Source organism: Dendropsophus ebraccatus, chromosome 12 (assembly GCF_027789765.1).
Source record: "Dendropsophus ebraccatus isolate aDenEbr1 chromosome 12, aDenEbr1.pat, whole genome shotgun sequence".
NCBI classification, from domain to species: Eukaryota; Metazoa; Chordata; class Amphibia; order Anura; family Hylidae; genus Dendropsophus; species Dendropsophus ebraccatus.
This window is the reverse complement of record NC_091465.1, coordinates 88,027,301-88,049,626: the sequence shown is the minus strand read 5'-3', so window position 1 is coordinate 88,049,626 and position 22,326 is coordinate 88,027,301. Positions and strand designations below refer to the sequence as shown.

The following is a 22,326-nucleotide window of genomic DNA, read 5'->3' as shown; positions in this document are numbered from 1 at the left end:
TACCCGAGCCACATAGTGTCCTATTATACACAGGGACACAGACAGCTTCACAGTCTCCTGCTTCTCCATCCTCTCTCTCTATACAGTCATGGCCAAAAGTTTTGAGAATGATACGAAACTTCTATTTTCCCATGATCCTCTGCCCTCTGGTTTTTATGTGTGTTTATCAGATGTTTTTATCACATACAGAAATATAATTGCAATCATATTATGAGTAACAGAAGCTTATACTGACAGCTAGATGAGTTACTGCAGCAAGTCAATATTTGCAGTGTTGACCCTTCTTCTTCAGGACCTCTGCAATTCTCCCCGGCTGCTCTCATCACCTTCTGGACCAAATCCTGACTGATAGCCGTCCGTTCTTGCACAATCAATGCTCACACTTTGTCAGAATTTGTTGGTTTTTGTTTGTCCACCCGTCTCTTGATGATTGACCACAAGTTCTCAATGGGATTAAGATCTAGGGAGTTTTCAGGCCATGGACCCAAAATCTCTATGTTTTGTTGCCTGAGCCATTTAGTTATCACCTTTGCTTTATGGCAAGGTGCTCCATCATGCTGGAAGAGGCATTGTTGATCGCCAAACTGCTCTTGGACGGTTGGGAGAAGTTGCTCTTGGAGGACATTCTGGTACCATTCTTTATTCATGGCCGTGTTTTTAGGCAACACTGTGAGAAAGCAGATTCCCTTGGCTGAGAAGCAACCCCACACATGAATGGTTTAAGGATGCTTTACAGTTGGCATGAGACAAGACTGGTGGTAGCGCTCACCTCGTCTTCTCCCAATAAGCTGTTTTCCAGATGTCCCAAACAATCGGAAACGGGATTCATCAGAGACAATGACTTTTCCCCAGTCCTCAGCAGTCCACTCCCTGGACCTTTCCCCCAGTCCTCAGCAGTCCACTCCCTGGACCTTTCCCCCAGTCCTCAGCAGTCCACTCCCTGGACCTTTCCCCCAGTCCTCAGCAGTCCACTCCCTGGACCTTTCCCCCAGTCCTCAGCAGTCCACTCCCTGGACCTTTCCCCCAGTCCTCAGCAGTCCACTCCCTGGACCTTCTGCAGAATATCAGTCTGTCCCTGATGTTTATTCTGGAGAGAAGTGGCTTCTTTGCTGCCCTCCCTGAGACCAGGCCGTGCTCCAAGAGTCTCCGCCTCACAGTGCACAGTGCAGATGCCCTCACACCTGCCTGCTGCCATTCCTGAGCAAGCTCTGCACTGCTGGTAGCCCCATCCCGCAGCTGACCACACCTTTAAGAGACGGTCCTGGCGCTTGCCGGTCTTTCTTGGACGCCCTGGAGCCTATTTGTCAACAATGGAACCTCTCTTCTTGAAGTTCTTGATGATGCGATAGATTGTTGACTGAGGTGCAATCTTTCTAGCTGCGATACTCTTCCCTGTTAAGCCATTTTTGTGCAGTGCAATGATGACTGCATGTGTTTCTTTAGAGATAACAATGGTAACAGAAGAGAAACAATGATGCCAAGCACCAGCCTCCTTTTAAAGTGTCTAGTGGTGTCCTTCTTACTTAATCATGACAGATTGATCTCCAGCCCTGTCCTCAGCAACACCCACACCTGTGTTAATGGAGCAATCACTAAAACGATGTTAGCTGCTCCTTTTAAGGCTGCAATGATGTTGAAATGTGTTTTGGGGGATAAAGTTCATTTTCTAGGCAAATACTGACTGTGCAGGTAATTGCTGTTAAACTGATCACTCTTTATAACATTCTGGAGTATATGCAAATTGCCATTTTAAAAACTGAACCAGTAGACTTTGTAAAAATCAATATTTGTATCATTCTCAAAACTTTTGGCCATGACTGTATATATATGTAATAGTATCCTCTCTCTCTCTATATATATACATATATATCCCCTATCTCTCTCTCTATATATATAAAATAGTATCCTCTTTCCCTCTCTCTCTAAATATATAGATATATATCGCCCCCCCCACTCTTCCTATATATAATAGTATCCTCGCTCTCTCTCTCTCTATATACATATTTTTAATAGTATCCTTTCTCTCTCTATATATATATATATATCATCCTCTCTCTCTCGATTTATATATAATATTATCCTCTCTCTCTATATATATAATAGTATCCTCTCTCTCTCTCTCTCTCTATATATATATATATATATATATATATATATATATATATATATATATATACACTCACCGGCCACTTTATTAGGTACACCATGCTAGTAACGGGTTGGACCCCTTTTGCCTTCAGAACTGCCTCAATTCTTGGTGGCATAGATACAACAAGGTGCTGGAAGCTTCCTCAGAGATTTTGGTCCATAGTGACATGATGGCATCACACAGTTGCCGCAGATTTGTCGGCTGCACATCCATGATGCCAATCTCCCGTTCCACCACATCCCAAAGATGCTCTATTGGATTGAGATCTGGTGACTGTGGAGGCCATTGGAGTACAGTGACCTCATTGTCATGTTCAAGAAACCAGTCTGAGATGATTCTAGCTTTATGACATGGCGCATTATCCTGCTGAAAGTCGCCATCAGATGTTGGGTCCATTGTGGTCATAAAGGGATGGACATGGTCAGCAACAATACTCAGGTAGGCTGTGGCGTTGTAACCATGCTCAATTGGTACCAAGGGGCCCAAAGAGTGCCAAGAAAATATTCCCCACACCATGACACCACCACCACCAGCCTGAACCGCTGATACAAGGCAGGATGGATCCATGCTTTCATGTTGTTGACGCCAAATTCTGACCCTACCATCCGAATGTCGCAGCAGAAATCGAGACTCATCAGACCAGGCAACGTTTTTCCAATCTTCTACTGTCCAATTTCGATGAGCTTATGCAAATTGTAGCCTCAGTTTCCTGTTCTTAGCTGAGCGGAGTGGCCCCCGGTGTGGTCTTCTGCTGCTGTAGCCCATCTGCCTCAGAGTTGGCCGTACTGTGCGTTCAGAGATGCTCTTCTACCTACCTTGGTTGTAACGGTTGGCTATTTGAGTCACTGTTGCCTTTCTATCAGCTGGAACCAGTCTGCCCATTCTCCTCTGACCTCTGGCATCAACAAGGCATTTCCGCCCACAGAACTGCCGCTCACTGGATGGTTTTTCTTTTTCGGACCATTCTCTGTAAACCCTAGAGATGGTTGTGCGTGAAAATCCCAGTAGATCAGCAGTTTCTGAAATACTCAGACCAGCCCTTCTGGCACCAACAACCATGCCACGTTCAAAGGCCTCAAATCACCTTTCTTCCCCATACTGATGCTCGGTTTGAACTGCAGGAGATTGTCTTGACCATGTCTACATGCCTAAATGCACTGAGTTGCCGCCATGTGATTGGCTGATTAGAAATGAAGTGGTAACGTGCAGTTGGACAGGTGTACCTAATAAAGTGGCCGGTGAGTGTATATATATATATATATATATATATATATATATATATATAAATATATGTATAACAGCATCCTCTCTCTCTCTCTCTCTCTCTCTCTCTCTATATATATATATATATATACATATCTTGTAACTTCTACAGATTTCCTGAGCGGTGTGTATCAAGGTGTTTCCATGGCTGGTTGCTTCCTCGCAGTCAGAAGGAGAAAAGACGCCAGAAACCCGATGAGCGAGCTGATTATTAATTGAATGACGTTTTGGCAGCTGCTGGAGAATTCTAAGGAGCCGCATGGAAGATTCACAAACCATATGGCTTCTATACCCTGAGACGCTGCTTATAGATCTGCAAAGAGTAACAAGAGAAAAGCGCGGGCGTCATCCATCACAGAACATAGGGGGATCAGTAATAGATGAATAGCTAGAGTATACAGTGTGCTGATCACATGTCATTATATCAGTGTCATCCAGGGGGCGGGGCTAAGACTACCCCTCTATACTCAGGATATACAGGGGGCGGGGCTGTGACTACCTCTCTATACACTATATACAGGGGGCGGGGCTGTGACTACCTCTCTATACTCAGGATATACAGGAGGCGGGGCTGTGACTACCTATACACAGGATATACAGGGGGCGGGGCTGTGACTACCTATACACAGGATATACAGGGGGCGGGGCTGTGACTACCTATACACAGGATATACAGGGGGCGGGGCTGTAACTACCTCTCTATACACATGATATACGGGGGCGGGGCTGTGACTACCTCTCTATTCACAGGATATACAGGGGGCGGGGCTGTGACTACCTATACACAGGATATACAGGGGGCGGGGCTGTAACTACCTCTCTATACACATGATATACGAGGGCAGGGCTGTGACTACCTCTCTATACACAGGATATACAGGGGGCGGGGCTGTAACTACCTCTCTATACACATGATATACAGGGGGCGGGGCTGTGACTACCTCTCTATACACATGATATACAGGGGGTGGGGCTGTGACTCCCTCTCTATACACATGGTATACAGGGGGCGGGGCTGTGACTACCTCTCTATACACATGATATATAGGGGGCGGGGCTCTGGACTACCTCTCTATACACATGATATACAGGGGGCGGGGCTGTGACTACCTCTCTATACCCATGATATACAGGGGGCGGGGCTGTGACTACCTCTATACACATGATATACAGGGGGCAGGGCTGTGACTACTTCCCTATACACATGATATACAGGGGGCGGGGCTGTAACTACATTTCTACACACAGGATATACAGTGGGCGGGGCTGTGACTACCTCTCTATACACCTCTATGGCCTCTCAATAAACATGATATGCTGCAGTATACAGCGGTATGTATACAGTCACCTGTATAGACAGGACTCCTTATAAACCACAGATAAAACTTTCCCTCCTGGCAGCTGAATGAAGTTTCGGAGCTCAGGGACCGGACACGACCGTCTATTTCCCCGATTCATAATTATACTTTCACAACCAGAGATCAAAGATTATTCAATCCGAACAAAAACTAATTACAAGGGTCTATAACTCTCCTCCGAGGACGGAATCTATTCCCACCAACGTCCAGGCAGATATAGAAGGAGCAGATGAGAACACAGCCCGTTACGGGACACAGCTCGGCCACTGATAGTCCTATGACCCACTCACAGCAAGAGCTGCAATCACAATACTGCTGCCAGTCATCAGCTCACCCCACCACACACTCCCATAATGCACTGCTCCCCATTCTCTTACATCAAGTGTTTTATAGCAAGCACCTGACTGATTATGGAGGGTGCTCACAGACGGCCTGTCTCATCCTCCATAATATGCCCCTCGCTCTGTTTTTCTTATGGCCGCCAGGAGAGGGTTAATAGGAACTGTTCCCTTCCCGCCTGTGCTGGAGATCAGGGAAGAGTGAGAAGTGGCATCAGAGCTCATCTATAGGGGTTGGCGCAGCCCGCGCTTTCATTTCATTGCTTACAAGAGCGGTTTCCTGCCCTCCCTCCCCTTGTGCAAATTGTGCAAAAAATAAATAAATAAAAAAAAAATATATATATGTAAATTCTATATAAGTTGAAGACTTGGAAGATGTTAGATATTTGTGTGTGGGTTTACAAGTCACAGCTGGCTGAGTACACCTGCCCATCAGGTTAAAGGGTTAAACGGGCGCTCGTGTACATTGGGAGTCCGCCGGTGGCACACCGTGGCTTCCCTTCTTAGTGCCGGTTGGTTAGTTACGGTTAGTACGGTTAATAAAAGCTGTGGCCGGCCATCACCCAGCAAAAGAAGTTGAGCGTTATTTCCTGGCGGCGTTGGGGAATATGGTGCAATCTGACACGTTTGGTATGGAGATCTAGGCAGTCTGATACACCAAGGCTGATGATGTGTAACAGACCCTGAACCAGCAGGGGGTGACGTGATCTCCTGTTACCACTGGATCCGGAAAGTGTGAACACCGACTGATCGCAGGTCAACAAATACCAAACTTTCTAATGGATTCCGTGTCTGAGATCTCTGCTTTCTGTCTGTGAATGAAGAGATCTAATGCTTCTCACAGCTGGGTGCTTGTTACAGTTGCATCCAGAGAGGATGGCCTCTATGAGAAGGATAGGTTAGAATTAGAGATGGACACAGCTAGAACATTGCTGGAACATCGAGCCTCTGACCATGGGACATGTGATAACTGAAAAGGTGGGATGTAGCCCTAAGGAGATGGGGAAAACATGGATACAGCCTATCATTACAGGATACAGCCTGCCATTGTAGCCTATGGTCTGCCATTGTAGCCTTTGGCCTGTCATTGTAGCCTATGGTCTGTCACTGTAGTCTATGGCCTGTCATTGTAGCATATGGCCTGTCATTGTAGCCTATGGCTTGTCACTGTAGCCTATGGCCTGTCACTGTAGCCTATGGCCTGTCATTGTAGCCTATGGCCTGTCACTGTAGCCTATGGCCTGTCATTGTAGCCTATGGCTTGTCACTGTAGCCTATGGCCTGTCACTGTAGCCTATGGCCTGTCACTGTAGCCTATGGCCTGTCACTGTAGCCTATGGCCTGTCATTGTAGCCTATGGCCTGTCATTGTAGCCTATGGTCTGCCATTGAAGCCTATGGTCTGCCATTGCAGCCTATGGCCTGTCACTGTAGCCTATGGCCTGTCACTGTAGTCTATGGCCTGTCATTGTAGCATATGGCCTGTCATTGTAGCCTATGGCCTGTCATTGTAGCCCATGGCTTGTCACTGTAGCCTATGGCCTGTCATTGTAGCATATGGCCTGTCATTGTAGCCTATGGCCTGTCATTGTAGCCCATGGCTTGTCACTGTAGCCTATGGCCTGTCACTGTAGCCTATGGCCTGTCATTGTAGCCTATGGCCGGTCATTGTAGCCTATGGCCTGTCACTGTAGCCTATGGCCTGTCATTGTAGCCTATGGCCTGTCATTGTAGCCTATGAGGTTCCCCGGCATCCAACTTCTTCAGCCGCCGGTCATCAAATGTGGCCCCATGGGACTCCAGCCTGTTAGAATCAGTTTTGATACATTTTCAGGCGCTGATACACTGTCACAAAGTAAAAGACAGAAGATCCCTAAGAGCATGATGATAAACGCTCAGTGCTGGGTGGGGGCAGGGTGGGTGCCGGCTTCATTCACTGACAGCAAGCAGACATGGTGAAATACAATAATAAGCGGTAGAGTTTTCCATCCCATAAGGACGGCACATTATCCACAGAAGAGCGGGCCCACATGCCTCATATCAGGCGGATCCCCGGGGCCTGGAGCTCAGGAAGTAATGGTGCAGCAGGAAATGTGCTCCCTCTGGGCTCAGGAAATTCTCAGAACCCAAGATGAATCACAGCTTAAATGTTGGAGGGAAAATCTTGAAGGTTGTAGAAACCACGGGGGCCGATGCCATGGAATCACATCCATCCCCAGGATTCCTCCAGGGGTCACATGACTAACAGGACCCCTATGACCTGCCGGGGGCGCTCTGTGCACCATATGTGATACTCATCCCCAGGCAGGTCTCATGGCGTCTGATGATATCACTACACAGATCAGTCATGAGAGCAAAGCAGCGGAAAATCTACAGTGTCAGGGCTATACCACAGGGGAGGAGGAGGCGTCAGCTATAAGAGGAAGAATAATGATGGAGGACGTGGAGGGAACCCCACCGAGTGCAAAGCATGATGGATGTGCAGGAGCCATGTATACCACACTATACTGCTAGTATAGGGGCAATGTATACCACACTATACTGCTACTATAGGGGCAATGTATACCACACTATACTGCTACTACTATAGGGGCAATGTATACCACAATATACTGCTAGTATAGGGGCAATGTATACCACACTATACCGCTACTACCATAGGGGCAATGTATACCCCAATATACTGCTACTACCATAGGGGTAATGTATACCACAATATACTGCTACTATAGGGGCAATGTATACCACACTATACTGCTTCTATAGGGGTAATGTACACCACACTATACTGCTACTATAGGGGCAATATATACCACACTATACTGCTACCATAGGGGTAATGTATACCACACTATACTGCTACTATAGGGGTAATGTATACCACACTATACTGCTATTACTATAGGGGCAATGTATACCACACTATACTGCTACTATAGGGGCAATGTATACCACACTATACCGCTACTACCATAGGGGCAATGTATACCCCAATATACTGCTACTACCATAGGGGTAATGTATACCACACTATACTGCTATTACTATAGGGGCAATGTACACCACACTATACTGCTACTATAGGGGTAATGTATACCACACTATACTGCTACTATAGGGGCAATGTATACCACACTATACTGCTACTATAGGGGCAATGTATACCACACTATACTGCTACTATAGGGGCAATGTATACCACACTATACTGCTACTATAGTGGCAATGTACACCACACTATACTGCTACTATAGGGGCAATATATACCACACTATACTGCTATTACTATAGGGGCAATGTATACCACAATATACTGCTACTATAGGGGCAATGTATACCACAATATACTGCTACTACCATAGGGGTAATGTATACCACAATATACTGCTACTATAGGGGCAATGTATACCACACTATACTGCTTCTATAGGGGTAATGTACACCACACTATACTGCTACTATAGGGGTAATGTACACCACACTATACTGCTACTACCATAGGGGTAATGTATACCACACTATACTGCTACTATAGGGACAATGTAAACCACACTATACTGCTACTATAGGGGCAATGTATACCACACTATACTGCTACTATAGGGGCAATGTATACCACACTATACTGCTACCATAGGGGTAATGTATACCACAATATACTGCTACTATAGGGGCAATGTATACCACACTATACTGCTACTATAGGGGCAATGTATACCACACTATACTGCTACTATAGGGGCAATATATACCACACTATACTGCTACTACCATAGGGGTAATGTATACCACACTATACTGCTACTATAGGGACAATGTAAACCACACTATACTGCTACTATAGGGGCAATGTACACCACACTATACTGCTACTACTATAGGGGCAATGTATACCACACTATACTGCTACTATAGGGACAATGTACACCACACTATACTGCTACTATAGGGGCAATGTATACCACACTATACTGCTACTATAGGGGCAATATATACCACACTATACTGCTACTATAGGGGTAATGTATACCACACTATACTGCTACTATAGGGGCAATATATACCACACTATACTGCTACTATAGGGGTAATGTATACCCCACTATACTGCTACTATAGGGGCAATGTATACCACACTATACTGCTACTACAATAGGGGCAATGTATACCACACTATACTGCTACTATAGGGGTAATGTATACCACACTATACTGCTACTATAGGGGCAATATATACCACACTATACTGCTACTATAGGGGTAATGTATACCACACTATACTGCTACTATAGGGGCAATATATACCACACTATACTGCTACTATAGGGGCAATGTATACCACACTATACTGCTACTATAGGGGCAATATATACCACACTACACTGCTACTATAGGGGTAATGTATACCCCACTATACTGCTACTATAGGGGCAATATATATACCACACTATCCTGCTACTATAGGGGCAATGTATACCACAATACACTGCTACTATAGGGGCAATATATACCACACTACACTGCTACTATAGGGGTAATGTATACCACACTATACTGCTACTATAGGGGCAATATATACCACACTATACTGCTACTATAGGGGTAATGTATACCCCACTATACTGCTACTATAGGGGCAATATATACCACACTATACTGCTACTATAGGGGTAATGTATACCACACTATACTGCTACTATAGGGGCAATATATATACCACACTATCCTGCTACTATAGGGGCAATATATACCACACTATACTGCTACTATAGGGGCAATATATACCACACTACACTGCTACTATAGGGGTAATGTATACCACACTATACTGCTACTATAGGGGCAATATATACCACACTATACTGCTATTACTATAGGGGCAATGTATACCACACTATACTGCTACTACTATAATGTTGGACGCCATCTTCATCATGTTGGCACACATTCCCCATATTCCCCGAGTGTTTGGCACCATCTTCCTCCAGTGTTTGGTACCATGTTGGCATACATTCCTTATATTCCTCCAGTGTTTGGTACCATGTTGGCATACATTCCCCATATTCCTCCAGTGTTTGGCACCATCTTCCATGTTGGCATACATTCCCCATATTCCTCCAGTGTTTGGCCCCATCTTCATCATGTTGGCACACATTCCCCAACTTCCTCCAGTGTTTGGTGCCATCTTCCATGTTGGCATACATTCCCCATATTCCTCCAGTGTTTGGCGCCATCTTCCATGTTGGCATATATTTCCCATATTCCTCCAGTGTTGGGCGCCATCTTCATCATTTTGGCACATTCCCCATATTCCTCCAGTGTTTGGCACCATCTTCTATATTGGCCCATTCCCATAATTCTTCAGTGTTTGGCACCATCTTCCTCCAGTGTTTGGTACCATGTTGGCATACATTCCCCATCTTCCTCCAGTGTTTGGCACCATCTTCCATGTTGGCATACATTCCCCATGTTCCTCCAGTGTTTGGTACCATGTTGGCACACATTCCCTATCTTCCTTTAGTGTTTGGCGCCATCTTGCATGTTGGCATACATTCCCCATATTCTTCCAGTGTTCGGCACCATCTTCCATGCTGGCATACATTACCACCTTCCTCCAGTGTTTGGCGCCATCTTCCTCTAGTGTTTTGTACCATGTTGGCACACATTCCCTATCTTCCTCCAGTGTTTGGCACCATCTTCCATGTTAGCACACATTCCCATCTTCTTCCAGTGTTTGGTGCCATATTGCATGTTGGCACACATTCCCCATCTTCCTCCAGTGTTTGGCGCCATCTTCCATGTTGGCACATTCCCCATATTCCTCCAGTGTTTGCCACCATCTTCCAGGTTGGCACACATTCCCCATCTTCCTCCAGTGTTTGGCGCCATCTTCCATGTTGGCACAATTTCCATCTTCCTCCAGTGTTTGGCGCCATCTTCCATGTTGGCACATTCCCCATCTTCCTCCAGTGTTTCGCACCATCTTCCATGTTGGCACACATTCCCCATCTTCCTCTAGTGTTTGGCGCCATCTTCCATGTTGGCACATTCCCCATCTTCCTCCAGTGTTTCGCACCATCTTCCATGTTGGCACACATTACCATATTCCTTTGGCACCATCTTACTCCAGTGTTTGGCGCTCCTGTTTGTTAGTCACAGATGATGGTATCTGATTCGGTGGCGGAGTCTTTAGCTTCCTTCGCCGCTATCTCCGGTTGTCTCATTTTTTTTCACCTCGGCTGCTCCCAATCTCTTTCATCTGCCGCTCTCACTATCTCTCCTCCAGGAATAGAACGCGCCATTGTGCCGTTTATGCAATTTATCCAACTTTCTTACTGTTGTATAAAAACGAGGATATTTGCCCCCGAGCTGCATGAGCCGACGACTCCCGGACTCTGCATAATTCATGGCGGCGAAGCGCGGGGAGCGCACAACAATACACTCAGACTGTCAGCAATAAAGGAGGCCGATTATCCGTCAGCAGAAAGCGGCCCCTCCAGCTATAGCTCCATCCAGCACAGCTGGGGGCCCTACTGACGTGGGGCCACACCATTCATCTAGGAGGCACCACTGTATCTGGTACCCCTGGCCTGCTGTTTCCCTGTACACACTCCCGGAGCACAGAAGTCTGGCGGGAGAGGCTACAGTCACAGGATTTGGTGACAAGTCAGTGTCTCCCCTTTTGGAGAGGACTTACAATAGTGGTTGAGTGAGCACTTTGTTGCATCAAGGAAATTCAAAAAGAAGAAAAAAAGTAAATTGAACCAATTCACTATGGACTGAGAGATCAGGTTACACACCTGTATAGGAGAGGGAAGGTAACAGGCTCCAGGCTGGGGAGGCAGGGAGCCCTGGCATGTTCTCGAGGTCAGGACCAATCTCTATGGCATTGATCGCCAAAACTGCTGCAAAACTACAACTCCCAGCAAGCAGAGACGTCCGATGACTGTCTGAGCATGTGGGTATCGTAGTTTAGCAACAGCCAGAAAGCAGCTCCATGGGCTCTATAGAACAAGAGCAGCTGTTGCTGATGTCCGGTCCTCGGCAGAGAAGCTTGCACTCTAGAGTCCCATTCCGTTACCTCCAGCAGGATTCTGCCATCATCTGAACAGGACGGAATGAATGGAGACAATCAGACTTTTGTCATGCAAATATGAATGCCGGCCCGGTTAGTGAGAAGATGTAATACGAGGAGCGGCGGCCCGGAAGAGCGCGGCGGGGTGACCTCCACCTGATTCTAATTGCAATACAAGCGACCTCAATTACCGCGCAGATCGGAGGTGTCGGTTACGGGCTCGTTCCGCTTGACCTAGAAAAACCTCCCGCATTATTTCCTGTCCATGTTCCAGGATTCCAGATACACAGCAGAGGAGGGAGAGGAAACCATTTTCCCTGAGTCGGAGGCGTTCCGTACATGGAGCGTGCAGGCTGGCGGGGACGGAGAGTCAGGTAATTTCCAGGGGTCAGTAAGAAGCAGCCATGTGCAGACGGGGGCCGTGTGGGGTCCGACATGATGAAATAGGGGGCGCAGACCTGGTGTATACTCCTATAGGGGGTACAGACCCGGTGTATACACCTATGGGGGTGCAGACCCAGTGTATACACCTATGGGGGGAGCAGACCCGGTCTATACACCTATAGGGGGTACAGACCCTGTGTATACTCCTATAGGGGGTACAGACCTGGTGTGTATACTCCTATAGGGGGTACAGACCTGGTGTGTATACTCCTATAGGGGGTACAGACCTGGTGTGTATACTCCTATAGGGGGTACAGACCTGGTGTATACACCTATAGGGGGTACAGACCTGGTGTATACACCTATAGGGGGTACAGACCCGGTGTATACACCTATAGGGGGTACAGACCCGGTGTATACTCCTATAGGGGGTGCTGACCCAGTGTATACACCTATGGGGGTGCAGACCCGGTGTATACACCTATGGGGGGAGCAGACCCGGTGTATACACCTATGGGGGTGCAGACCCAGTGTATACACCTATAGGGGGAGCAGACCCGGTCTATACACCTATAGGGGGTACAGACCCTGTGTACACTCCTATAGAGGGAGCAGACCCGGTGTGTACACTCCTATAGGGGGTACAGACCTGGTGTGTATACTCCTATAGGGGGTACAGACCTGGTGTGTATACTCCTATAGGGGGTACAGACCTGGTGTATACACCTATAGGGGGTACAGACCCGGTGTATACACCTATAGGGAGTACAGACCCGGTGTATACACCTATGGGGGGTGCAGAACCAGTGTATACACCTATAGGGGGTGCAGACCTGGTGTATACTCCTATAGGGGGTGCAGACCCAGTGTATACTCCTATAGGGGGTGCAAAACCAGTGTATACACCTATAGGGGGTGCAGACCTGGTGTATACTCCTATAGGGGGTGCAGACCCGGTGTATACCCCTATAGGGGGTACAGACCCGGTGTATACACCTATAGGGAGTGAAGACCTGGTGTATACACTTATAAGGGGCGCAGACCAGGTACATCAGGTGTATACTCACAGGTAACTAGACTCTCTCTCTGCCTCTCTCTCACAGATAACCAGGCGCTCTCTCTGCCTCTCACACGGGTAACCAGGCGCTCTCTCCGCCTCTCTCACAGGTAACCAGGCCCTCTCTCTCACAGGTAACCAGGCCCTCTCTCTCACAGGTAACCAGGCCCTCTCTCTCACAGGTAACCAGGCCCTCTCTCTCACAGGTAACCAGGCCCTCTCTCTCACTGGTAACCAGGCCCTCTCTCTCACAGGTAACCAGGCCCTCTCTCTCACAGGTTACCAGGCGCTCTCTCTCACAGGTTACCAGGCCCTCTCTCTCACAGGTTACCAGGCGCTCTCTCTGCCTCTCTCTCACAGGTAACCAGGCCCTCTCTCTCACTGGTAACCAGGCCCTCTCTCTCACAGGTAACCAGGCCCTCTCTCTCACAGGTTACCAGGCGCTCTCTCTCACAGGTTACCAGGCCCTCTCTCTCACAGGTTACCAGGCGCTCTCTCTGCCTCTCTCTCACTGGTAACCAGGCCCTCTCTCTCACAGGTAACCAGGCCCTCTCTCTCACAGGTTACCAGGCGCTCTCTCTGCCTCTCTCTCACAGGTAACCAGGCACTCTCTCTGCCTCTCTCTCACAGGTAACCAGGCCCTCTTTCTCACAGGTAACCAGGCGCTCTCTCTCACAGGTAACCAGGCCCTCTCTCTCACAGGTAACCAGGCGCTCTCTCTGCCTCTCTCTCACAGGTAACCAGGCCCTCTCTCTCACAGGTAACCAGGCGCTCTCTCTCACAGGTAACCAGGCCCTCTCTCTCACAGGTAACCAGGCGCTCTCTTTGCCTCTCTCTCACAGGTAACCAGGCGCTCTCTCTGCCTCTCTCTCACAGGTAACTAGGCGCTCTCTCGCAGGTAACCAGGCACTCTCTCTGCCTCTCTCTCTCACAGGTAACCAGGCGCTCTCTGCCTCTCTCTCACAGGTAACTAGGCGCTTTCTCGCAATCTCTCTCTCTCGCAGGTAACCAGGCACTCTCTCTGCCTCTCTCTCACAGGTAACCAGGCGCTCTCGCAGAGACAGTTTTACACCTGGTTATAGCGCACATCTCCGCTGCCGAGTTACAAGTCTGGATATGGACAATAGAGGCCGAAGCGGATGATAATGGCGCCAATTAGAGGAACATCAAGCGATAATGGTCCCGCAGGATGGCGGCGGCTCCGGGGAGAGGATGACAATAGGGCCGCCACTGATCTTTTCCCCAAAACTCTGTATTAGCGTCTCCAGCCTGAAGGCCGCGGAGAGACATAAAGGGAAAGCATTTTCAGCGGCGTGCTGTGAGGAGCTGAGCGGCCGCCGTCCTCCTCTCATACACTAATCACACAGAAGAATGGAGGCAGCGGCCAGAGATCACAATTCCTCCGACTCACTAAAGAAATGCTGCGCTCACAATTACACTGACTTACTGCACCCCAATACAGTAACCTCCCCCCCCCAATATATACAACCCACACACCAAACCCCAGTGATATCACAGGGACCACTACGCAGATATCCAGGGGCCTCACTATAGTCATCTGCTGTCAGTAGGTTTACAAATCCATGTCTTACCTGAGTGCCTGCACAGCTGAGGGTTTGTTTCAGTGTGGCATGCTCAGCAGTAATCAGGATCTCTCTGTCAGGACAGGCTGGAACAGACAGGACAGAGACAGTGGGCCCTAATCTGAACCCACCACTGGCCCTGCCTAATTGCCTCGGCCGACCCTAAACGGTCGCGGACAACCACGAAGGCGTTCCCTACACTGTGTAAGTGAAACACAGAACAGCACGGACAGACAAACACAATAAAGGATAGTCAAACAAACCGGGTCAAACCACACAGGCAACGCAGTACAAAATCGGAATACAAGGGATAGTCGGAGGTCAGGCAGAGGTCAGAACACGAGCAGTCAGGCAGAAGGGATTAGGACGGGATACGCAGGAGAAGGACAAGGGGAGCTGGGATCAGAACAACTAATAGCCAGCAATTACCAGCTGACTTTCACATTACTTTATACTGGACCAGGAGCCCAGACCAGACACTGATTGGTCCGGTCTCCTGATCCAGAATTCACTGCAGCTGCGGTGCTGCAGACCAAGTGGCAGAGCAACCTGCCACTCAGCCTGCACAAGCCGCATAGCTGCGCTGACCGGTCAGCTGACTGACTGTCACGTGAGACCGCGGCGTCCCCGGTTACTAGGGACGCCGTCGGGTCTCCGTGACGTCACTCTGCTCCGGCGGGCGGAGCTCCGGCGCGTTCTCGAGCCGGCCGCCGGAGCAGAGGCCGGGGAAGACGCCGCAGGAGCCAGGTCAGGTGAGTTCCTGACATTACCCCCCCTCTTATGAGGGGCCTCAGGACCCTTATCCATTGGACCGGGTTTAGACAGATTCTGGGTATGAAATCGTCGGATTAACTGAGGAGCGTGTATATCTCTAACTGCCACCCATGTACGCTCCTCTGGTCCAAAACCCTTCCAGTGGACTAGGTATTGTAACGAACCCTGCACCCACCGAGAGTTTAGAATTCTCTCTACCTCATACTCCAGTTCACCCTGGACGACTAGCGGAGCAGGAGGAGGTGACAGAAACACTGGTGGCACATATTTTTTCAGCAAGGCTTTATGAAAAACAGAATGAATCTTTAGGGATGATGGTAGTTTAAGCCTGAAAGTTACTGGGTTAATAACCTCTACGATCATGTATGGCCCAATGTATTTGGGTGCCAGTTTTCCTGATTGGACTCTCAATTTAAGGTTTTTTGTTGAGAGCCAGACTTTCTCACCTACAACATATTGATGGCCAGATATGCGTCTTTTGTTGGCATACTTTTGATAGGTTTGACTTTGAAATCACCTATCGACCCGGTTCTCGTAATATCAGAGCTGACGCCCTCTCCCGCAGCTTTGATTTTGAAGGTATGCCCGAAAACCATGTCGATACGATACTGAAACCTGGTGTTGTAGTATCGGTTTTGCAACCAGACTTAGTGACTCTCGTCACGCAGTCTCAGAGTATGGCCCCCCATAACACTCCTGAGTCTCTCTTGTTTGTACCGCCGAATCTCCGGCTCCGTGTATTGGAAGAGGTTCATGGTTCTGTGTTGGCAGAGCGATCTGCCACTCAGCCTGCACAAGCCGCATAGCTGCGCTGGCCGGTCAGCTGACAGACTGTCACGTGAGACCGCGGCGTCCCCGGTTACTAGGGACGCCGTCGGGTCTCCGTGACGTCACTCTGCTCCGGCGGGCGGAGCTCCGGCGCGTTCTCAAGCCGGCCGCCGGAGCAGAGGCCGGGGAAGACGCCGCAGGAGCCAGGTCAGGTGAGTTCCTGACACTCTCATTGTGAATGTCCGTCTATCGCAAACTGTATCAAGACCAGACAGCCGGATACGCTAAACTACAACTCTCCTCATGCATGACAACCAGGTACGACAGTGTCCCCAAAGCTGCGGCGCTCGGCTATTGGGGAATGTTGGGAGTTGTGCAGCAGTCGGTGACTAGCGTTGAGCAGACTTGGAAAAAGTTTGTGCTTGCAACATTCGGCATCTGAAGAAGTTGGATGCAGCCCTGGGGCCGCCAGAAAAACATGGACACAGCCGATGAGTGTCCATGTTTTCCAGGACCCCCTGGGGCGGCATCCATCTTCCAGATGACAATCCAACACTGACCATTGGTTTCGGAGAACGCGGCTAAGCTATCAGTGACCCAATCATTCTAGACGAGCGCTGAGCGGACTGAACTGTACAAGGTTCTGCAACGTTCTCTCAACCCGAACGCTCTGCATTTAACTCCCAGTGGCTGGAGAAATTGGATGGCGCCCTAGGGAGTCCTGGAAAATATGGATGCAGCCATAAGCCATAGTCTGTACCCATGTTTTGCAGCAGCTGGAGGGCGGCAGGTTGTGCACCCCTGGGCTGTAAGGGATATGAGGTCAGCAGCAGCAGGTATGGAGGTAAAAAGCAAAGGTTTCATTTCACTGACATCAAGCAGAGATCCTGAAACCTGTGAGGAATAAAAAAATAACTCCTCAAATTTAAAATCTGCATTTGATAAGCCGCCCGCCCTTGTTAGACGTCGGCTATCAGCCGGCACATAAATAGACGTTACTGTCGGCAGGATAACACGCCGAGGACGCTCTCCTGACATAAAGCGACGGCTTTGGAACAGCAGTAAAAGTATGAATGGACGGTTGCCGAGCAACAGGGTCGGGGAGAAGATTACAGCAGGACCAAAGCCGGCACTGAAGGGTCCAGCAGCCTCCGAAACGGGAGAATTCTCCACACACCAGTAAGGAACCGATCCAGTATCCGCTAGAATGTGACGGACGCGGGTCGCGAGAGGCGTGAAGCGAATGGCAGCCGCACCTGACGGATACGGACAGGATGTATCACAATACAAGAGAGAACATATCCGCAGCAGCATGGGTGATGGCATGGGGCCGCTCTCTCATGGGTAACCAGGCACTCTCTCTGCTCCTCTGTCACTGGTAACCAGGCACTCTCTCTCGGCCTCTCTCTCACAGGTAACCAGGCGCTCTCTCTGCTCCTCTGTCACTGGTAACCAGGCACTCTCTCTCGGCCTCTCTCTCACAGGTAACCAGGCGCTCTCTCCCCCTCTCTCACAGGTAACCAGGTGCTCTCTCCCCCTCTCTCACAGGTAACCAGGTGCTCTCTCCGCCTTTTTCACTGTTAACCAGGTGCTCTCTTCGCCGATCTCTCACAGGTTACCAGGCACTCTCTCTGACGCTCTCTAACAGGTAACCAGGCACTCTCTCTGTTCCTCTCTCACAGGTAACCAGGCGCTCTCTCCGCCTCTCTCACAGGTAACCAGGCGCTCTCTCCGCCTCTCTCACAGGTAACCAGGCACTCTCTCCCCCTCTCTCACAGGTAACCAGGCGCTCTCTCTGCTCGTCTCTCACTGGTAACCAGGCACTCTACTCCATATCTCTCTCACAGGTAACCAGGCGCTCTCTCTCCGCCTCTCACAGATGCTCTCTCTGCCTCTCTTTCACAGGTAACCGGGCGCTCTCTCTGCTCCTCTCTCACAGGTAACCAGGCGCTCTCTCCGCCTCTCTCACAGGTAACCATGCGCTCTCTCCCCCTCTCTCACAGGTAACCAGGCGCTCTCTCTGCTCGTCTCTCACTGGTAACCAGGCACTCTACTCCATATCTCTCTCACAGGTAACCAGGCGCTCTCTCTCCGCCTCTCACAGATGCTCTCTCTGCCTCTCTTTCACAGGTAACCGGGCGCTCTCTCTGCTCCTCTCTCACAGGTAACCAGGCGCTCTCTCCGCCTCTCTCACAGGTAACCATGCGCTCTCTCCCCCTCTCTCACAGGTAACCAGGCGCTCTCTCTGCTCGTCTCTCACTGGTAACCAGGCGCTCTACTCCATATCTCTCTCACAGGTAACAGACACTCTCTCTCCGCCTCTCACAGATGCTCTCTCTGCCTCTCTTTCACAGGTAACCGGGCGCTCTCTCTAATGTATCACAATATAAGAGACATTGTATCCGCAGCCTCATAGATGAAGGTCACGGTGCCACTCAATGTCACAAGCCAAGGTCAGGAGAGGCGACAGAGGTCAAACAGCCAGTGGGTTTTATCCCAGTACAATCATATATAATAATATGGATGAATTGTAGCAGACCATTGTGCACTGGATGTAGCAGAGCTGGGCCGGCGTGGGGAGCGTTCCCAGGAATCTCTCGCCGCTTTGTGCTCTCCGTTCGTCCTTCTCTTGTTCGATGAGGATGTTCTGTTCTCCGGTGGATGATCACCGCTATTTATCGTCCTCAGTGTGAGCGGCTTTTATCTCGGCCCGCTCGGATATGGTCAGTGATTTAGCACCATTATCTTCTACAGATTAAGACGGTCTGAGATCATACGTCTGCCCTGACTGTACCTGGTGCTTTACACTGCAGCTCTGCCCCCCGGCACGGCTGTACAGTCTATGATATATCAGGGAATGGGATGTATAATAAGCGTCCGTCCTTCCATACAGCCACTTAGCGCTCGTACGTGTCTGACATCTCATTATCCCGCCTGATGATGTCATCAGAAGCCCCCGGACGGGGCATTAGGGGCAGGCCTGGGCCAGGATCATCTCCTGGACTCAGAATAGGTTGTAAATGAGTTTGAAGTTTAATGAATTCGTCCTATGGGTGCAGCCGCCGCCGCTCGCGCTGAGTTAACACCGCCGCACTGTTTCTATTTTGAAGCCAAGTAATTTAAGACGTTACACGAGGGGGGCAGTTTTTCCATTAAAGTGCGCTAATCTTTCTCCTCGTCTCTGACAGCTAATTGCAGCTCCGGGTGCCGAGGAGCCGTACCTATCATTATCCCTGCTACTCCATAGGTAAGGCTGAGCACCACCACAGGAAAGGGTTAACACCAGACACGGATAACCGGGGGCAGAAGCCACGTATTACCAAAATACAGAACACACCCGCCGCTAACACCACATACATGACACATGAATACACGCCACACACATGCCTACCACATGGAGAATACACGCCACACACACCTACAACATGAATACACGCCACACACACACACACACCTATCACATGATGAATACACGCCACACACACACACCTATCACATGATGAATACACGACACACACACATACCACATGATGAATACACGCCACACACATGCCTACCACATGAATACATGCCACACACACCAACCACATGAATACACACCACACACGTCTACCACATGGTGAATACACGCCTACCAGAAAAATACACACCACACGCCTACCACATGGAGAATACACGCCTACCAGAAAAATACACACCACACGCCTACCACATGAATACATGCCACACACATGCCTACCACATGAAGAATACACGCCAAACACGCCTACCCCATGAAGAATACACGCCTACCAGAAGAATACACACCACACGCCTACCACATGAATACACGCCACACAGGTCTACCACATGAAGAATACACGCCTACCAGAAGAATACACACCACACGCCTACCACATGAATACACGCCACACATGCCTACCACATGAAGAATATACGCCAAACACGCCTACCCCATGAAGAATACACGCCTACCAGAAGAATACACACCACACGCCTACCACATGAATACACGCCACACACACCTACCACATGATGAATACATGCCACACACACCTACCACATGAAGAATACACGCCAAACACACGCCTACCACATGAAGAATACACGTCACACAGGTCTACCACATAAGGAATACACGACACACACACCTACCACATGAAGAATACATGCCACACTCATGCCAACCACATGAATACACGCCACACACACCTACATAACTCACTGTATAGAGTCTCTGTGTATTACAATGAGATGCAGCTTCATCCTGACTTTTAGTAATAGATCAGTGACACAGAATCTCTGTTACATTAGGCTAGGTTCACCCTGTGTTTTTAGCATCCGTTTAACGGATCCGTTTTTTTTTAGCGGTCAAAAAAGTAGTGTCAACAGTACTTTATTGTGCGTAAAAAAAAACGCATCCGTTTTTTTTTTATAATGGAAGTCAATGGAAAAACGGATGCACACAAATGCATCCGTTTTTTGCAATCCGTTTTTTGCAAAAAAACGGATCCGTTAAACGGATGCTGAAAACGCAGTGTGAACCTAGCCTTACTCACAATATACAACCTTAGTGTATCCTATAAGATACAGCTTCATCCTGTCTCTAGGTGAAGGAGCCCTGACATAGAAACTTCATGTGTGTAATGTTGCAGACTCATAAGTTTCCCTATCATCATCCGGCTCTCGATGCCCCATAAACAAGAATGTGAAAATAGAATTTTAGAAAAGTTTACAAGTGTTTACTATATATACATGAAAACTGTTATGGACATGAGTACTCAGAGCCTCTGTTATAACACATGACATTCTGCTCTAGGGCTATCAGTGCTCCTGACCATCTCGGAGATGCCAGTCCCTAAACTAACCACTGGGGGAGAAGGACCTTGGTAAGAGAAGTGACCAAGAACCCAAGACGTCATGGCGTTCTGAGCCTAATGAAGAAAAGATTATATTTAAAGGTCAGAGACAATGCCCCCTGTCAGTCACTGGATGTAACTGTACGTAATCACCCCCCCACATTTGCATTTGGAATGTCCCCACACCCCATTTATCCCCAATAGCCACCTAACATAACCGGAATGATGGACATACCATCTGAACGCAACATCGCAACATCTATTCCAACACTTCACATGTCCCGGTGCCTGACACAGTACTGGGCCCCAATGCAACCTCTATACTAGGACGCCACCTACTATACATTACACTGGCAGTAGAGGGGTCATGGAGCTATGTTCAGGTGACAACACACACTGCAGATCACTTCCATTGTGGATTTCAGCCAGAATTCATGGCATGGCTGCATGTATTATATGTGAATCTTTGGCTTGGTCCTGAGGCATGATGGGAGGGCGGCACTCGTATTTGTTTTCCTGTGTCTTCAGCACGTTACGTGTGATTGCCTCCTGCAGTTTTTCTGCTGCTATCAGCGGTGACAGTAATGCCCCTGTGTTCCTGGCAGGTGCAGCCGCTGTCCATTCCTGATGGGTGAGCGCGGCCCGGACTCCCCCGGTGAGTGGTTTCTCTCAGATTTGTTGCGCTGCGTTCTTTGCAGGCCCTCCGGCGCTCGCCATGC

At 48.9% G+C, this 22,326-nt stretch overlaps 1 protein-coding gene and 1 long non-coding RNA gene across 5 annotated transcripts in view; one reads left to right on the top strand and one right to left on the bottom strand.

The window, feature by feature from the left end:
- The window catches only part of IGSF21 (immunoglobin superfamily member 21), a 426,683-nt gene that overhangs the window by 199,559 nt on the left and 204,798 nt on the right, over window positions 1-22,326 (bottom strand). The window lies entirely within an intron of this gene.
- Window positions 19,935-22,288, top strand: LOC138770078 (uncharacterized). Its single transcript, XR_011359389.1, has 3 exons — window positions 19,935-19,995; window positions 21,568-21,709; window positions 22,213-22,288. It is a non-coding gene; the product is annotated as an uncharacterized lncRNA (long non-coding RNA).